Source organism: Triticum dicoccoides, chromosome 7B (assembly GCF_002162155.2).
Source record: "Triticum dicoccoides isolate Atlit2015 ecotype Zavitan chromosome 7B, WEW_v2.0, whole genome shotgun sequence".
Taxonomy (NCBI): Eukaryota; Viridiplantae; Streptophyta; class Magnoliopsida; order Poales; family Poaceae; genus Triticum; species Triticum dicoccoides.
In genome coordinates, this window is record NC_041393.1 from 4,911,627 (window position 1) to 4,928,587 (window position 16,961).

A 16,961-nucleotide genomic window follows, 5' to 3' on the forward strand; every position below is an offset into this window, starting at 1 on the left:
ACGTTGCGTAGGCTCACTGGGAATCGAGCCCTTTGACTTCCATGGCCGCCCGCCTTCCTCTCCATTAATGGCGCCCGACCCGCTACTTAATACGGGCGGCCTTACTATTTGCCCCCATTCCCCTCCGCCCCGCAGACCTCCACCAACTCCATGGCGCAGAAGGATCATCTGCCACTAGTCTTCAAGTTTGGTGAAGTCGACTCCGAGCCGGAGGAGATAGAAAATAAAGAGGAATGGTGCCTCATGGACATGGCCCAAAATGAGCTGGCCGTGGCTGTTGCTGCCCCCGCTCCCGTCCCAGCTCCCATCCCCGCGCCCGCGCCAACGACAATCCCCGTAGCATTGACGGGCTGGTCACCGAGCACTATCACAGAGCTGGAAGCCGCGGGCATCACCGAGTTCGCCACGGACCCACGCGAGCTCATGTACATGCCAGCGCCCGTACCCGTGCCCGTGCGCGTGCGCGCCCCTCCACCCACCGCGGCGCCAGTCCCCGTGCGTTTGGCTACACCCTCCATGCTCGTGCCCATGCGCACGCGCCCCCCTCAGCGGCATGGGATTCCACCGTCGATCACTGCCTCTCAGTGCTGCCAGCTGCCGTCCTCCCGTGCCCCGCCCGTCGATCGCGCGACGACATGATGTTTGATTTACAAGTGAAAAACATTCGGATCTGCCTTGAAGACTTCAACAACGGCATCCCAGAGGACGACAACGACAAGGACGGCGCGGCACGCCGCCTCCGCCAGAAATAGTTTCTTTCTTGGGTTTAATATTGTATCTCGATCACAAATGTTTTAGTTAGAACACCCGTATGCAAACTGACAGCTTCCCCAGGAAGCCAAGGGAAAATGTGCCGAGCAGGATTTGTGCAGCTGTTGATCGCAAATGTTTTAGATAGAACACTCATTTTATAACATGCATTAACATTTTGTTGGTTAAATTTGAGGGCAAAGTATGGCACATAATATAAAGGGGACTATAGACCAAGACGGAGGTAGTAGCACACGGCCGCTCTCTACGCCGCGACACAAGTGTTGGCCGGCTTGTAGGCGACCATTTCCTATGTGTTCAACTGCTCTATGCATGTGGTTGCTTGTGGTTGAGGCGGCCACGGCGTGCTCTGCTCGCGTCCTGCCGCGCGCGCTCTGCCCTCTCGCGTCCCTCCGAGTGCTCTGCCCTCACCCCTCCACGCATGCTGCAGTGTTTGGAGCCAGCGCACGATCACACACATTTGTGTGCATGCGGTTGCACCGGGCGCGGCTCCACAATGCAGTTACCTGATGCAAAAACTGCCATGCGGACGCGCCGAGAATCCAGGCCTCCCGTCCCCCATTTATTCCTGCGGCCATTTACCTTCATCTCTCGCGTCACACGACACCATAAGCACCTCCACAACAACACATATAGAGAGGACATCCAGCGGTTCCAATGGCGATCCCCGTGGCTCCAATGGAGCTCCCAGCGGCCGACGACAACAATGGTGGGCAGTTCACCACGCATCACGTAGTGGACACCCACGTGAGGGGGAAGGCCCTCTCGGTGGTGTACACGAACAATCCAATGTCGTTGGAGAGCTCCATACAAACTATGGAGCAGTTCCTTACCGAGGACAAGTAACAAGTGGTCGGCTTCGACCTCGAGTACACTATCGGTTGTGCCGGGCACGATCAGAAGGTTGTCGTCACCCAGTTGTGCGTGCGACATGACATCCTCGTCTACCACTAACACCTGGCCACAATGCCTTGCGAGCGTTTCTCCAGTTTTATCAACAGCTCCGACTACAAGTTCGCTGCGGTGGACACCACCAACGATCTAAAAGCGCTCAACGTTTTGGGCTTGAAATGCCTGAATCTTGTCAACATCCAAGACCACTACAAGGTCTGCGGCAGCACCAAGAACAAACTGAACTCCCTGGTTGACCTCGCCTCGGCCATCATCGACCCCTACTACATGAAGATGAAGGATGAGAGCAAGAAGGACAAGGACACCTGGCACAGTGTTTGGCATCAAGGACTGGATGAAGAACATGTCAAGTACGCAGCCAATGACGCGTACACAAGCTACGAGATGTACAGGCGGATCGTTGACATGAGGCAGTGTCTTGTTCGTGACCCAACCGAGGGATCGAGCCACAGAGCAGTGGCGGGAGCGTCACAAGAAGTAGATGACTAGACGATCGTTTCTCCTACTTTAGAATGCATGCACTTTTTGTATTGAGGTGTGTGCGAATGATCTGTATAGTCACTTATGTAATTAGATGTTTATTTCAGTTATATATATATATATATATATATATATATATATATATATATATATATATATATATATAGACACACACACACATGTTATTCTTTTGTAGACAGAGCAAATCACACGGCTTATTAGCAGCAACCGTCTGTGTTATTATTGGTCTTCGCACACATTTCTAATCACGGACCTGTTTGCCGCGTATCACACACATATTGTTCAGTTGAACCGTTTCCTTTGTGTTGTGCAATAAAGGCTGCAAAGAGGGATCTACAGCAGCAAGGACCAGCTTCCCTACCGATAGCTCATCTAACAGAACTCCCATGTTAAGTGTGCCGAGGCTGGAGTAGTCATGAGATGGGTGACCGGATGGGAAGTGGACTCAATATTAACTAGTTGGATGGGCAACTGCAAAGGTTTATTATACACCTTTGTATTATAAACCTTTGTACAGACCCATCCCATCTAGTTAATATCGAGTCTTTGTTTTGTAATTTTTGACATTTTTTTTGTTTTCTGAACACATGTTGATTGGCTTGAAGAAGGTCTACCTCGTTACTTTTTGATAATTGTTTATACGCAGGCAACTAGTTTGCATTTTTCAAAGTTTTTTGTATGAACAGAATCACACACAAACTTACTATTGTAACTGTCTGAGTTATAATTTCTCATCGCAAACAATTCATCCGTGTGGGCTGTTTGCTGCGTATCACACACATCTGGTTTACACGAATCGTTTGTGTTCTTTTGTCTGATCGCAAATGCCGCATATTACACACATCTTGTTAAGATGAACCATTTCCGTTCTCTTTCCTAATCAAAAACAGTTTGTCCGAATGAACCGTATGCCGTATATCACACACACCTTGATCTGGCTCACCATTTCTGTTGCATTTCCTAATAGCACATAGTTCATTGGAGGGAACTGTATGTCGTATATCGCACACACATTGATACGACTTCCCGTTTATGTTGTTCTTCCTCATCGCAAACAGTTTTGCTGGATCAACCATATGCCCTGCATCGCACACGCAACTAAAATCAGAACCGTGTTTGATGCATCGGTCATCGCAAACGTTTTGGACATTTTGACGGTTCTCTGACACCATCGTTTGCGATTATTGCATCGAATATAGTTTCTCAAGGGGTCTCTTATTGTAGTGTCGTGTTAGCAGCATCCTGCAGTAGTGACATTGCGTTTGCCCTCTCCAAACCCTTCCCTTCTACCTTCATATGCAATGTTTTACATTCCGCTGCTACACTCTTAGAATTGCATGTGTAGGTTGATTGCTTGACTTGTGTTAAGTTGCTAAAATCTGCCAAGACTTAAAACTGGGAAAAGGCTAGATTTTTAGTTGGTCAAGTAGTCTAATCACCCCCCTCTAGACATATTTTCGATCCTACAAGTGGTATCAGAGCTTTGGTCTCCATTTTCCTTGGCTTCCATAGTGTTGGTGATCATAGCCTTGGTTTCCATAGTAATAAATCATATCCCGGGGACTACACACACAACCAGGAGCAAGAGAATTAAACCATATCTTAGCATCACCCTTTAATGAGAAAGGAATCAACTTAAGAATATTATAGTACCGAATTTTTTCCTCATGAGAAAATAGGGTGGCTATTTCATTTAGTTTAGTAAGATGTGCCACAACAGTTTTAGTTTCATAACCATGGAAAGGATCAGATTCAACCAAAGTAATTAACTCAGGATCGACAGAGAATTCGTAATCCTTATCAGTAATAGATAGGTGAAGTAGCACACTTAGGATCATATTGTATTCTAGCGTTCAAAGATTTTCTTTCCACTTGCATAATAATTGCTTAAGATCCTCTCTATCCTTACAAGCAAGAAATGCCTAGCTATATCTCTATCCGTAACAAAACCCACAGGTATAACATGCAATTCGTAGCTAGGAGTGCTAGGCCTAATGGGTGTTTCAAATCTTCCAGTTTCAATAATTTCATTAGTTTCAGAAATATCATCAGTTTCATCATTCTCATTATCTTTAGCTCTAGCAAGTTGTTCATCAAGAAATTCACCCAATGGAACAGTTTTATCAAGAAAATTAGTAGTATCATCATGAGCATCATGCATAGAAGAAGTAGCATGATCAATTACTTGCGACATATCAGAATCGATAACAGGTGTAGGTGTCTCAAGCTTACTCAAAACAGAAGGTGAATCAAGTGCAGAGCTAGATGGCAGTTCCTTACCCCCCGTTATTAGAGGGAAAAATCTTGGTTTTGGTATCTTTCACATTTTTCCTAGTGATCAACAGATATAAATCCCAAGTGACTCAGCAAATAGAGCTATGCTCCCTGGCAACAGCACCAGAAAAAGGTCTTGATAACCCACAAGTACAGGGGATCGCAACAGTTTTCGAGGGTAGAGTATTCAACCCAAGTTTATTGATTCGACACAAGGAGCCAAAGAATTTTCACGAGTATTAGCTGTTGAGTTGTAATTTGACCACACCTGAAAGACTTAATATCTGTAGCAAAGTTCTTAGTAGCAAAGTGATACGTCTCCAACATATCTATAATTTTTTATTGTTCCAAGTTATTATATTATCTGTTTTGGATGTTTAATATGCATTTATATGCTATTTTATATTATTTTTGGGACTGACCTATTAGCCGAGGGCGTAGTGCCATTTTCTATTTTTTTGTCTATTTTAGAGTTTCGCAGAAAAGGAATACCAAACGGAGTCAAAACAGAATGAAATCTTCGCGATGATCTTTCTTGGACCGAAAGGAAACCAGAAGACTTGGAGATGAAGTCGGAGATGCAATGAGGTGGCCACGAGGCAGGAGGACACGCCCAGGAGGGTAGGGCGCGCCCCCCTACCTCGTGGGCCCCTCATAGCTCCCTTGACCTAGTTCCTTCGCCTACATATACTCTTATACCCTGAAAACATCCAGGAGAGCCACGAAACCACTTTTCCACCGTTGCAACCTTCTATACCTATGAGATCTAATCTAGGGTCTTTTCCGGCATCCTGCCGAAGGGGGATTCGATCACGGAGGGTTCTACATCAACACCACTACCTCTCCGATGATGCGTGAGTAGTTTACCACAGACCTCCGGGTCCATAGTTATTAGCTAGATGGCTTCTTCTCTCTCTTTGATTCTCAATACCATGTTCTCCTCGATGTTCTTGGAGATCTATTCGACGTAATATTCTTTTGCGGTGTGTTTGCCGAGATCCGATGAATTGTGGATTTATGATCAGATTATCTATGAATATTATTTGGTTCTTCTCTGAATTCTTATATGCATGATTTGATATCTTTGCAAGTCCCTTCGAATTATCAGTTTAGTTTGGCCTACTAGATTGATCTTTCTTCCAATGGGAGAAGTGCTTAGCTTTGGGTTCAATCCTGCAGTGTCCTTTCCCAGTGACAGTAGGGGAAGCAAGGAACATATTGTATTGTTGCCATCGAGGATAAAAAGATGGGGTTTTCATCATATTGCTTGAGTTAATTCCTCTACATCATGTCATCTTACTTAATGTGTTACTCCGTTCTTTATGAACTTAATACTCTAGATGCATGCTGGATAGCGGTCGATGTGTGGAGTAATAGTAGTAGATGCAGGCAGGAGTCAGTCTACTTGACACGGATGTGATGCCTATGTTCATGATCATTGCCTTAGGTTTCATCATAACTATGCGCTTTTCTATCAATTGCTCGGCAGTAATTTGTTCACCCACCGTTATGTTTGCTATCTTGAGAGAAGCCACTCATGAAACCTATGGCCGCCGGGTCTCTTTTCCATATTATTGAATCTCGTTTACATCTTACTAGTTTCCGATCTACTATTTTGCAATCTTTACTTTCCAATCTATAAACCAAAAATACCAAAACTATTTACTTTACTGTTTATCTATCTCTATCAGATCTCACTTTTGCAAGTGACCGTGAAGGAACTGACAATCCCTTTATTGCGTTGCATGCAAGTTGTTGATTGTTTGTGCAGGTATTCGATGACTTGTGCGTTGTCTCCTACTGGATTGATACCTTGGTTCTCAAAACTGAGGGAAATACTTATGCTACTTTGCTGCATCACCCTTTCCTCTTCAAGGGAAATAGCTTAATCATGTAAACACACAAAGACATCAAGGGTAGATATTGGGTTGTGATACGTCTCCAACGTATCTATAATTTTTGATTGTTCAATGCTATTATATTACCTGTTTTGGATGTTTATGGGCTTTACTTTACACTTTTATATCATTTTTGGGACTAACCTACTAACCAGAGGCCCAACCCGAATTGCTGTTTTTTTTTGCCTATTTCAGTATATCGAAGGAAAGGAATATTAAACAGAGTCCAAATAGAATGAAACCTTTGGGGGCGATCTTTTTGGAACAAACGCAATCCAGAAGACTTGGAGTGGACGTCAAGAAGCAGCCGAGGCGGCCACGAGGGTGGCCGGCATGCCCAGTAAGGGTGGGCGCGCCCCCTGCCTCGTGGGCCCCTCGTGGCTCCCCTGACCGACTTCCTTCGCCTATATATATATATCTTCGTACCCCGAAACCATCCAGGAGCACCACGAAAACCTAATTACACCGCCGCAACCTTCTGTATCCGCGAGATCCCATCTTGGAGCCTTCGCCGACGTTCTGCCGGAGGGGGAATCAACCACGGAGGGCCTCTCCATCACCAACAAGGCTTCTCCGATGAGTTGTGAGTAGTTTACAACAGACCTTCGGGTCCATAGTTATTAGCCAGATAGCTTCTTCTCTCTCTTTGATTCTCAATACAAAGTTCTCCTTCCGCTTCTTGGAGATCTATTCGATGTAACTCTTTTTCGGTGTGTTTGTCGAGATCCGATGAATTGTGGGTTTATGATCAAGTTTATCTATGAGAAATATTTGAATCTCCTCTGAATTCTTTTATGTATGATTGGTTATCTTTGCAAGTCTCTTTGAATTATCAGTTTGGTTTGGCCTACTAGACTGATCTTTCTTGCCATGGGAGAAGTGCTTAGCTTTGGGTTCAATCTTGAAGTGTCCTTTCCCGGTGACAGTAGGGGCAGCAAGGCACGTATTGTATTGTTGCCATCGAGGATAAAAAGATGGAGTTTATATCATATTGCATGAGTTTATCCTTCTACATCATGTCATCTTGTTTAATGCGTTACTCTGTTCTTATGAACTTAATACTCTAGATGTAGGCAGGAGTCGGTCGATGTGTGGAGTAATAGTAGTAGATGCAAGCAGGAGTCGGTCTACGTGTTGCGGACGTGATGCCTATATACATGATCATGCCTAGATAATCTCATAATTATGCACTTTTCTATCAATTGCTCGACAGTAATTTGTTCACCCACCGTAATACTTATGCTATCTTGAGAGAAGCCACAAGTGAAACCTATGCCCCCCGGGTCTATCTTTTATCATACAAGTTTTCCATCTACTTTTATTTGCATCTTTTACTTTCCAATCTATATCATAAAAATACCAAAAATATTTATCTTATCGTATTATCTCTATCAGATCTCACTTTTGCAAGTTACCGTGAAGGGATTGACAGCCCCTTTATCGCGTTGGTTGCGAGGTTCTTGTTTGTTTGTGTAGGTGCGTGGGACTATTGAGGAGCCTCCTACTGGATTGATACCTTGGTTCTCAAAACTAATGGAAATACTTATGCTACTTTGCTGCATCACCCTTTCCTCTTCAAGGGAAAAACCAACGCATGCTCAAGAGGTAGCAAGAAGGATTTCTGGCGCCGTTGCCGGGGAGGTCTTCGCTCAAGTCAAGACATACCAAGTACCCATCACAAACTCATCTCCCTCACATTACATTATTTGCCATTTGCCTCTCGTTTTCCTCTCCCCCACTTCACCCTTGCTGTTTTATTCGCCCTTCTTCTGTTTGTCTTTTCGTTTGCTTTGATGTCTTACTTGGCTCGTTTGCTCGTTTGGTTGGAATAGGTGTTTATTTATAGCTAAATAGAGAACCTAAGATCTATGGATCCTCATCTGCTTGCTAATCTTTTTAAGAGATCCAATTATGATGAACCAATTGCTAGTGAGTTTTGTGCACTAGATTATCTTTATGAAGTTTTGCTTGAAATTCGTGAATCTGAAAATTGTGATGAAGAAATTTATGAAGAGATTCACGATGGATCCTTGAATAAAAAGCATGATTGCAATGATTTTACTATAAATTCTCTTGATGTCAACTGTGCTAATAATATGCAAAACCCTAAGCTTGGGGATGCTAGTTTTGCTTTGTCTACTACTTGTTGCAATGATCATGATTGGGGTGATTCTTCTTATGATCTTAAAAATTTATTTAAGCCCCATGATGAATATGAGATTGATAATAGTGTTTGCAGTAATATTGAAAGTGGGTTCGGAAGAGTGTCAACTTTAGATCCCACATATTTGGAGTATGTTCAATCTTATGATACTTTTGATAAAGTGGGTTTGGAGAGGTCATGACTTTAGTTAGTGTTAATCCCACTATCTTGGAAGAGTGTAAACTTTGCATGCATATGGATCGTGTTGAGAATATGTTTTTTGATAGCTATATTGCTGAATTTTCTTATGATCCTACATGTAATTATTATTAGAGAGGAAAATATGGTTGTAGAAATTTTCATGTTACTAAATTACCTCTCGTCATGTTGAGTTTGCTATCGTCTCTTTCTTCTTCCTTGCATATGCTAGTTTTTGCTTGCCTTGCAAATTTGTTTGCTTATAAAATGCCTATGCATAGGAAGTATGTTAGACTTAGATGTGTTTGTCACATGTTTTATGATGCTCTCTTTATGCTTCAATTCTTGTCTTTTATGTGAGCATCATTGAAATCTCAATGCCTAGCTAAAAAGGCTTTAAAGAAAAGCGCTTGTTGGGAGACAACCCAATACTTTTCCTTGATGTTATTTAATAAATAATTTATTTAGTCTCTTTTTAGATGTGTTTTTATGTTTTATTTAGTGTTTGTGCCAAGTAGAACCTATAGGATAACCTTGGGTGAAAGTTAATTTGATTCTGCTGAAAAACAGAAACTTTGCGTGCACGAGAAAAAAATCAATAAATCATAGAAACGTGATTTTGCATTGATTCTTTTTGCTGTAGATCAATAGACAAATTACCTAGGACTTCATATTTTGGTAGGACTTTTAGGGTTTCAGAACTATTCGAAAGTTACAGATTGCTACAGACTGTTCTGTTTTTGACAGATTCTGTTTTTCGTGTGTTGTTTGCTTATTTTGATGCATCTATGGCTAGTATCGGGGGTATGAACCATAGAGAAGTTGGAATACAGTAGGTTTAAAACGAATATAAATAAATAATTAGTTCATTACAGTACCTTATGTGGTGGTTTTTCTTTCTTGCACTAACGGAGCTTATGAGATTTCCTGTTGAGTTTTGTGTTGTGAAGTTTTCAAGTTTTGGGTAAGGATTTGATGGACTATGGAATAAGGAGTGGCAAAAGCCTAAGCTTGGGGATGCCCATGGCACCCCAAGATATTCAAGGACAACCAAGATCCTAAGCTTGGGGATGCCCCGGAAGGCATCCCCTCTTTCGTCTTCGTCTATCGGTAACTTTACTTGGAGCTATATTTTTATTTACCACATGATATGTGTTTTGCTTGGAGCGTCTTGTATGATATGAGTCTTTGATTTTTAGATTACCACAATCATCCTTGCTGTACACACCTTTTGGGGAGAAACCCACATGATTTGGAATTTATTAGAATACTCTATGTGCTTCACTTATATCTTTTGAGCTATTTTGCTCTAGTGCTTCACTTATATCTCTTAGAGCATGGTGGTGGCTTTATTTTGAAGAAATTGTTGATCTCTGATGCTTCACTCATATTATTTTGAGAGTATTTTAGAACATCATGGTATTTGCTATGGTTATAAAATTGGTCCTAGAATGGTGGGGATCCAAGTTGGGTATAATAAAAACTATCATAGGAAGTGAATTGAATACTATGATCAACTTGATGCTTAATAATTATTTTGAGATATGAAGGTGGTAATAATAGAGTCATGCTAGTTAATGTAATTGTGAATTTAAGAGATACTTGTGTTGAGGTTTGCAAGTCCCGTAGCATGCACATACGGTAACCGTTGTGTGACAAATTTGAAGCATGAGGTGTTATTTGATTGTCAACCTTATGAGTGGCAGCCGGGGACGAGCGACGGTCTTTTCCTACCAATCTATCCCCCTAGGAGCATGCGCGTAAAGCTTGGTTTTTGATGACTTGTAGATTTTTGCAATAAGTATGTGAGTTCTTTATGACTAATGTTGAGTCCATGGATTATACGCACTCTGACCTTACCATCATTGCTAGCCTCTACGGTACCGTGCATTGCCCTTTCTCACCTTGAGAGTTGGTGCAAACTTCGCCGGTGCATCCAAACCCCATGATACGATATTTTCTATCACACATAAACCTCCTTATATCTTCCTCAAAACAGCCACCATACCTACCTATTATGGCATTTCCATAGCCATTCCGAGATATATTGCCATGCAACTTTTCACCGTTCCGTTTATTATGACACACTTCATCATTGTCATATTGCTTTTTGCATGATCATGTAGTTGACATCGTATTTTCGGCATAGCCACCATGCATAATTTTTATACATGTCGCTCTTGAGTCATCGTATATCCCGGTACACCGCCGGAGGCATTCATATAGAGTCATACTATGTTCTAGTATCGAGTTGTAATTCATGAGTTGTAAGTAAATAGAAGTGTGATGATCATCATTTTTTAGAGCATTGTCCCTAATAAAAAAAAGAAAGGCCCAAAAAAAGGCCAAAGAAAAAAAAGAAAAAAAAAGAAAAATAAAGAAAGGCCCAAAAAAGGGGACAATGCTACTATCTTTTTCCACACTTGTGCCCATAATAGCACCATGGTCTTTATGATAGAAAGTCTTATATGTTGTCATATTCATTTACTAAGTGGGAATTTTTCATTATAGAACTTGGCTTGTATATTCCAACGATGGGCTTCCTCAAAATGCCCTAGGTCTTCATGAGCAAGCAAGTTGGATGCACACCCACTTAGTTTATTTTGTTGAGCTTTCATACATTTACAGCTCTAGTGCATCCGTTGCATGGCAATCCCTAGTCCTCGCATTGGCATCAATTGATGGGCATCTCCCTAGCCCGTTGATTAGCCTCATCGATGTGGTACTTTCTCCTTTTTTGTCTTCTCCACATAATCCCTATCATTAGATTCTATTCCACCCATAGTGCTATATCCATGGCTCACGCTCATGTATTGCGTGAAGGTTGAAAAAAGTTTGAGATTACTAAAGTATGAAACAATTGCTTGGCTCGTCATCGGGGTTGTGCATGATGAGAGCATTCTTGTGTAACGAAAATGAAGCATGACCAAACTATATGATTTTGTAGGGATGAACTTTCCTTTGCCATGTTATTTTGAGAAGACATGATTGCTTAGTTAGTATGCTTGAAGTATTATTAACCTTTTGTCAATATGAACTTTTATTTTGAATCATTTGGATCTGAAAATTCATGCCACAATAAAGAGAAATACATTGAGAAATATGCTAGGTAGCATTCCACATCAAAAATTCTGTTTTTATCATTTACCTACTCGAGGACGAGCAGGAATTAAGCTTGGGGATGCTTGACACGTATCCAACGTATCTATAATTTTTGATTGTTCCATGCTATTATATTACCTGTTTTGGATGTTTATGGGCTTTACTTTACACTTTTATATCATTTTTGGGACTAACCGGAGGCCCAACCCGAATTGCTGTTTTTTTGCCTATTTCAGTATATCGAAGGAAAGGAATATCAAACGGAGTCCAAACGGAATGAAACCTTCGGGAGTGATCTTTTTGGAACAAACAAAATCCAGAGACTTGGAGTGGACGTCAAGAAGCAGCCGAGGCGGCCACGAGGGTGGCTGGCGCGCCCAGTAAGGGTGGGCGCGCCCCCCTGCCTCGTGGGCCCCTCGTGGCTCCCCTGACCGACTTCCTTCGCCTATATATATCTTCGTACCCCGAAACCATCCAAGAGCACCACGAAAACCTAATTACACCACCGCAACCTTCTGTATCCGCGAGATCCCATCTTGGAGCCTTCGCCGGCGTTCTGCCGGAGGGGGAATCAACCACGGAGGGCCTCTCCATCACCAACAAGGCTTCTCCGATGAGTTGTGAGTAGTTTACAACAGACCTTCGGGTCCATAGTTATTAGCCAGATAGCTTCTTCTCTCTCTTTGATTCTCAATACAAAGTTCTCCTTCCGCTTCTTGGAGATCTATTCGATGTAACTCTTTTTCGGTGTGTTTGTCGAGATCCGATGAATTGTGGGTTTATGATCAAGTTTATCTATGAGAAATATTTGAATCTCCTCTGAATTCTTTTATGTATGATTGGTTATCTTTGCAAGTCTCTTTGAATTATCAGTTTGGTTTGGCCTACTAGACTGATCTTTCTTGCCATGGGAGAAGTGCTTAGCTTTGGGTTCAATCTTGAAGTGTCCTTTCCCGGTGACAGTAGGGGTAGCAAGGCACGTATTGTATTGTTGCCATCGAGGATAAAAAGATGGGGTTTATATCATATTGCATGAGTTTATCCCTCTACATCATGTCATCTTGCTTAATGCATTACTTTGTTCTTATGAACTTAATACTCTAGATGTAGGCAGGAGTCGGTCGATGTGTGGAGTAATAGTAGTAGATGCAGGCAGGAGTCGGTCTACTTGTTGCGGACGTGATGCCTATATACATGATCATGCCTAGATAATCTCATAATTATGCACTTTTCTATCAATTGCTCGACAGTAATTTGTTCACCCACCGTAATACTTATGCTATCTTGAGAGAAGCCACGAGTGAAGCCTATGGCCCCTGGGTCTATCTTTTATCATACAACTTTTCCATCTACTTTTATTTGCATCTTTTACTTTCCAATCTATATCATAAAAATATCAAAAATATTTATCTAATCATATTATCTCTATCAGATCTCACTTTCGCAAGTTACCATGAAGGGATTGACAACCCTTTATCGCATTGGTTGCAAGGTTCTTGTTTGTTTGTGTAGGTGCATGGGACTTTTGAGGAGCCTCCTACTGGATTGATACCTTGGTTCTCAAAACCGAGGGAAATACTTACGCTACTTTGCTGCATCACCCTTTGCTCTTCAAGGGAAAAACCAACACATGCTCAAGAGGTAGCAGGTTGTCTCCCAACAAGCGCTTTTCTTTAATGCCTTTTAGCTAGGCATGATGATTTCAATGATGCTCACATAAAAGAAAGGAATTCAAACATAGAGAGAGAGCATCATGTAGAATATGACTAGCACATTTAAATCTAACCCACTTACTATGCCTATGGATTTTGTGAGCACATAATTTATAGGAACAAGAGTCAACTAGCATAGGAAGGCAAAACAAGTATAACTTCAAAACTTTAAGCACATAGAGAGGAAACATGGTATTATTACAAGTCCTAGAAGCATAAATTACTCCCTCATAATAATTTTCAGAAGCATCATGAAGAATTCAACAATATAACCATCACATAAAGCATTATTTTCATGATCTACAAGCATAATTTTTTTTCTAATCTCCACATAAGCAAAATTCTTCTCATTCGGAATAGTGGGATCACTAATTCCTAAAGTTGACACTCTTCCAAACCCACTTTAGATGATAGTATTATTCAAACTCCAAAAGATATAAGTGAAGTTCATGGAGAATTCTACAATTAATATAGACTAACCAATATCCAAGCTCAAAATATATAAGTGAAGCACACGAAGCATTCTATAAAACTATACTGAAATGATTTAAGTGAAGCACAAAGACCAATTCTATAAGACCATACTTAAAAGATTTAAGTGAAGCAAATGAAGTATTCTATAAATCAATTAAGGTCTATCTCATACTAGCATGGTTCTTAAAGAAAAATAAAAACACAAAGGACACAAATCATGTGAACAAAACAAAAACCCAGGTATACCGATATTTGTTGAAGAACAAAGATGAGATGCCAACTTGGGCATCCCCAAGCTTAGATGCTTGAGTATCCTTTGAAATATTTACTTGGGGTGCCTTGGGCATCCCCAATATTTAACTCTCGCCTCTCTTTATTCTTCTCACATCGGTAACTCCTCGTTCTTCGAAAACTTCATCCACACAAACTTAACAAAAACTTTGTGAGATCCGTTAGTGTAATAAAGCAAACTACCACTTTAAGGTACTGTAATGAATTCTTTATTTATTTACATTGGTGTTAAACCTACTGTATTACAACTTCTCTATCGTTCATACCCCCCAATACTAGCCATAGCTTCACCAAAATAAGCAAACAACACGCGAAAAACAGAATCTGTCAAAAACAGGACAGTCTGTAGTAATATGGAACTTTAGTAAACTTCTCTAACTCCAAAAATTATGAAATACATATGAAAATTTGAACAATTTGTACAGAAGTAATGTGAAAAAAATTTCAGACCTATTTGACCTTCCAGAAAAAAATGTAAAATCACGCGCTACAGCCAAAGTTTCTGTTTTTATTCTGCACAAAGTAAACAAGCAATCTAACCATCCTAAAACCAAAGCTTGACACATTATTTTTATAATATGATGGATATATACAAGGGTATAATTATTTACATAGAAACTTCCATGAAAAATTCTACATTGTTTCCATGAGCATGAACACAACTGCTCAAGGTCGACCCTCACTTCTTCAATGCATAACTTTCCAATCACTTCTCTTTTTGAAAAACTTTTTAGGCATGAGAGGCAAGTATTTTTTTTGGTATTTTCATTCTTTTAATTTTTTTGTATGTTTCACCCACAACTAAACAGAAACAAAGTAGGTATTTGATTGTTTGTGCAGGTATTCGATGACTTGTGCGTTGTCTCCTACTGGATTGATACCTTGGTTCTCAAAACTGAGGGAAATACTTACACTACTTTGCTGCATCACCCTTTCCACTTCAAGGGAAACCAACACATGTTCAAGAGGTAGAACAAAGTAGTATGGAAGTAACGGTAATAGTGAGTAACAGTAGTAGTTTTGTAGTGATTGTAACGGTGGCAACGACAAAGTAACTTAGTAAAGATCAATACGTGAAAAGCTCATAGGCATTGGATCATTGATGGATAATTATGTCGGATGTCATTCATCATGCAACAGTTATAACCTAGGGCGACACAGAACTAGCTCGAATTCATCAATGTAATGTAGGCATGCATTCCATATATAGTCATACATGCTTATGGAAAAGAACTTGCATGACATCATTTGTCCTACCCTCCCGTGGCAGCGGGGTCCATAAGGAAACTAAGGGATACTAAGGCCTCCTTTTAATAGAGAACCAAAACAAAGCATTAGCACTTAGTGAATACATGAACTCCTCAAACTACAGTAATCACCATAAAGAATCCCAATTATTGTCACCTTGGGGTATGTGGAGCATAACACGTAATAGGTGTCTACAACTTGCAAGATAGGATCAAGAACTCATATATATTCATGAAAACATAATAGGTTCAGATCTAAAATCATGGCACTTGGGCCCTAGTGATAAGCATTAAGCATAACAAAGTCATAGCAACATCAATCTCACAACATAGTGGATACTAGGGATCAAGCCCTAACAAAACTAACTGAACCCATCACCGTCCAGCAAGCCTACGAAGGAATTACTCACTCCCGGCGGTGAGCATCATGAAATTGGTGATGGAGGAAGGTTGATGATGATGGCGACGAATTCCCCCCTCCGGAGCCCAAAACAGACTCCATATCAGCCATCTTGATGAAGAACAGGAGGCGGCGGCGGCTCCGTATAGTAAAACTAGATGAATCATTCTCTCTGATTTTTTGCTCCGTGAATAGGTACTTACAGAGTTGGAGTTAGGATCAGAGGAGGTCTAGGGGCCCCATAAGCCTGGGAGTCGCGCCCTGGGGGTGTGCGCGCCCCTAGGGCTTGTGGGCTCGGGGTGGCCCCCTCCAGTATCTTTTTGCCCCATTATTTTTATATATCCCACAAAATTCTCTGTAAATTTTCAGGTCAATCCGAGAACTTTGATTTGTGCACAAAAATAACACCATGGCAAATCTGCTGAAAACAATGTCAGTCCAGGTTAGTTCCATTCAAATCATGCAAATTAGAGTCCAAAACAAGGGCAAAATAGTTTGGAAAAGTAGATACGATGGATACATATCAGCAGTTCATGGGACTATTCAAGCGCTATTGTCGGAACCGAAGGCATCTAGAGGCAAGAATCCTACAAGGTTATACCACAATGGAGGTGGTTGGGTTTTGTATCAAATACTGAAACAAAGACCTATAGGTTTGTGATAATTCCCAAGTGCAGGGAATCATCGTAGCAATTTCTAAAGGTGGAAGTGATAAGTATGGAGTGTCGAACCCACAAGGAGCTAAAGGTAAGATCAATATTCTCTCAAGTCCTATCTACCACTGATACGACTCTATGTACACCGAACGTTTGCTTCCGACTAGATACAAGAAATAAAACTACATTGTGGCTATGAAGAGGATAACTTTGCATGATATCGAAGAGCTAAATATAAAAGTAGGTGCTGTTATCATAAAGTTAGAATATATTACTAAATATTATAAATAGCGAGTGTGGAATAATGATGGGTTGGTGTGCGGAATTATCCTAGGCAATTGTTAACAAGACCGGTAATCACTATTGCAATTTCATATGAAGG